Below are 3,413 nucleotides of genomic sequence, written 5' to 3' on the forward strand. Positions count from 1 at the left end.
CCGGATCCCATCAGAACTCCGCAGTTAAGCGCGCTTGGGCCAGAACAGTACTGGGATGGGTGACCTCCCGGGAAGTCCTGGTGCTGCACCCTTTTGCATGCTTGTTTCGAGACCGTGGCATGGAAATCCCCTCGGATCACGTCTCGACTCTCCAACGCCGACATCGTGGTAGGAAACCCCCTCGCCTTGCCATGACGCGGCGCCTCCTCTCCTCGTCGCGATTGTCTTTGCGTACGTCGTGCCTGGCCCCTCCCTCTGCCTCGCTCTCACGTGATACCCCCTCCTCAAGATGCGAGGTATTTTGGGAGCGGAGGGTGTGCCATGTTGTGGGGGGGTTCGGTGGAGCGGGGTTTTTCCGAGGAGGGAGGGCGTGCCATGTTGCGCGGGCGGGTTGTTGGAGCGGGGATTTCTGAGGAGGGAGGGTGTGCCATGTCGCGGGGGGGTGCCATGTCGTGGGGGGGTTTCTTGAGGAGGTCCGTCGGGGGGTGGAAGGTTCCGTGTCGCGGGAGGGGGTCGTGTGCAGTGGGGTGTGTGTGCCGTGTCATTGCGGAGCGCGATTTCTTAGGAGGGAGGGTGTGCCATGTCGTGGGGGGGTGAGGTGACGTGCCGTGGGTCGAGCGGGGTTTTTGGAGGTGGGGTGCGCGGGGGATACGCCGCGTCGTCGGGGGGTGCGGTGGGGTGGAGGGTGCGCCGTGTCGTGGGGGGGTGACGCGGGGTGGGCTGGGTCGAGCGGGGTTTTTGGAGGCGTGGCGGGGTCGTGTGGATGGAGCGGGGTTTTTCGAGGTGGGGTGCGGGGGGGATGCGCCGCGTCGAGGGGGGGTGCGGTGGGGTGTGCCGTGACGCGGGGTGGGGTGGTGTGGATGCAGCGGGTTTTCCGAGGTGGGGTGGGGTGGTGTGGATGCAGCGGGTTTTCCGAGGTGGGGTGCGCGGGGGCGTCGTGGGGGGGTGACGCGGGGTGGGGTGGGTCGAGCGGGGTTTTCGGAGGCGTGGAGGGAGCGGGGTTTTTCGAGGTGGGGTGCGGGGGGGGCGTCGTGGGGGGGTGCGGTGGGGTGGGGGGGTGCGCCGTGTCGTGGGGGGTGACGCGGGGTGGGGTGGGTCGAGCGGGGTTTTCGGAGGCGTGGCGGGGTGCTGTGGAGGGAGCGGGGTTTTTCGAGGTGGGGTGCGGGGGTGCGCCGTGTCGTGGGGGGGGTGACGCGGGGTGGGGTGGGTCGAGCGGGGTTTTCGGAGGCGTGGAGGGAGCGGGGTTTTTCGAGGTGGGTGCGGGGGGGGCGTTGTGGGGGGGTGCGCCGTGTCGTGGCGGGTGACGCGGGGTGGGGTGGGTCGAGCGGGGTTTTCGGAGGCGTGGCGGGGTGCTGTGGAGGGAGCGGGGTTTTTCGAGGTGGGGTGCGGGGGGGCGTCGTGGGGGGGTGCGCCGTGTCGTGGGGGGGTGACGCGGGGTGGGGTGGGTCGAGCGGGGTTTTTGGAGGAGAGGTGGGGTGCTGTGGATGGAGCGCGGTTTTTCGAGGTGGGGTGGGGGGGGGGGGGGGCGTCGTGGGGGGGTGCCCTGGGGTGGGGGGTGCGCCGTGACGCGGGGTGGGGTGGGTCGAGCGGGGTTTTTGGAGGAGAGGTGGGGTGCTGTGGAGGGAGCGCGGTTTTTCGAGGTGGGGTGCGGGGGGGCGTCGTGGGGGGGTGCGGTGGGGTGGGGGGGTGCGCCGTGTCGTGGGGGAGTGACGCGGGGTTGGGGTGGTCAAGCGGGGTTTTTGGAGGAGAGGTGGGGTGCTGTGGAGGGAGCGGGGTTTTTCGAGGTGGGGTGCGGGGGGGCGTCGTGGGGGGTGACGCGGGGTGGGGGTGGTCGAGCGGGGTTTTTGGAGGAGAGGTGGGGTGCTGTGGAGGGAGCGCGGTTTTTCGAGGTGGGGTGCGGGGGGGGGCGTCGTGGGGGGGTGCGGTGGGGTGGGGGGGTGCGCCGTGTCGTGGGGGAGTGACGCGGGGTTGGGGTGGGTCGAGCGGGGTTTTTGGAGGAGAGGTGGGGTGCTGTGGAGGGAGCGGGGTTTTTCGAGGTGGGGTGCGGGGGGGCGTCGTGGGGGGTGACGCGGGGTGGGGGTGGTCGAGCGGGGTTTTTGGAGGAGAGGTGGGGTGCTGTGGAGGGAGCGCGGTTTTTCGAGGTGGGGTGCGGGGGGGCGTCGTGGGGGGGTGCGGTGGGGTGGGGGGGTGCGCCGTGTCGTGGGGGAGTGACGCGGGGTTGGGGTGGGTCGAGCGGGGTTTTTGGAGGAGAGGTGGGGTGCTGTGGAGGGAGCGGGGTTTTTCGAGGTGGGGTGCGGGGGGGCGTCGTGGGGGGTGACGCGGGGTGGGGGTGGTCGAGCGGGGTTTTTGGAGGAGAGGTGGGGTGCTGTGGAGGGAGCGCGGTTTTTCGAGGTGGGAAGCGGGGGGGCGTCGTGGGGGGGTGCGGTGGGGTGGGGGGGTGCGCCGTGTCGTGGGGGAGTGACGCGGGGTTGGGGTGGGTCGAGCGGGGTTTTTGGAGGAGAGGTGGGGTGCTGTGGAGGGAGCGGGGTTTTTCGAGGTGGGGTGCGGGGGGGCGTCGTGGGGGGTGACGCGGGGTGGGGGTGGTCGAGCGGGGTTTTTGGAGGAGAGGTGGGGTGCTGTGGAGGGAGCGCGGTTTTTCGAGGTGGGAAGCGGGGGGGCGTCGTGGGGGGGTGCGCCGTGTCGTGGGGGGGAGACGCGGGGTGGGGTGGGTCGAGCGGGGTTTTCGGAGGCGTGGAGGGAGCGGGGTTTTTCGAGGTGGGTGCGGGGGGGGCGTTGTGGGGGGGTGCGCCGTGTCGTGGCGGGTGACGCGGGGTGGGGTGGGTCGAGCGGGGTTTTCGGAGGCGTGGCGGGGTGCTGTGGAGGGAGCGGGGTTTTTCGAGGTGGGGTGCGGGGGGGCGTCGTGGGGGGGTGCGCCGTGTCGTGGGGGGGTGACGCGGAGTGGGGTGGGTCGAGCGGGGTTTTTGGAGGAGAGGTGGGGTGCTGTGGATGGTGCGCGGTTTTTCGAGGTGGGGTGGGGGGGGGGGCGTCGTGGGGGGGTGCCCTGGGGTGGGGGGTGCGCCGTGACGCGGGGTGCGGTGGGTCGAGCGGGGTTTTTGGAGGAGAGGTGGGGTGCTGTGGAGGGAGCGCGGTTTTTCGAGGTGGGGTGCGGGGGGGCGTCGTGGGGGGGTGCGGTGGGGTGGGGGGGTGCGCCGTGTCGTGGGGGAGTGACGCGGGGTTGGGGTGGTCAAGCGGGGTTTTTGGAGGAGAGGTGGGGTGCTGTGGAGGGAGCGGGGTTTTTCGAGGTGGGGTGCGGGGGGGCGTCGTGGGGGGTGACGCGGGGTGGGGGTGGTCGAGCGGGGTTTTTGGAGGAGAGGTGGGGTGCTGTGGAGGGAGCGCGGTTTTTCGAGGTGGGGTGCGGGGGGGGGCGTCGTGGG

General features: G+C 71.4%; 1 non-coding gene across 1 annotated transcript in view; it reads left to right on the plus strand.

The window, feature by feature from the left end:
• The window catches only part of LOC148023575 (5S ribosomal RNA), a 119-nt gene extending 27 nt beyond the window's left edge, over window positions 1-92 (plus strand). The window contains exon 1 of the ribosomal RNA XR_015693961.1: window positions 1-92. This exon is cut by the window's left edge and continues 27 nt beyond it. This is a non-coding gene — a ribosomal RNA (5S ribosomal RNA).
• Window positions 93-3,413: the final 3,321 nt, after the last annotated feature.

Source organism: Lygodium microphyllum, chromosome 16 (assembly GCF_053477565.2).
Source record: "Lygodium microphyllum isolate KBCC chromosome 16, Lygodium_microphyllum_v1.1.10, whole genome shotgun sequence".
NCBI lineage: Eukaryota > Viridiplantae > Streptophyta > Polypodiopsida > Schizaeales > Lygodiaceae > Lygodium > Lygodium microphyllum.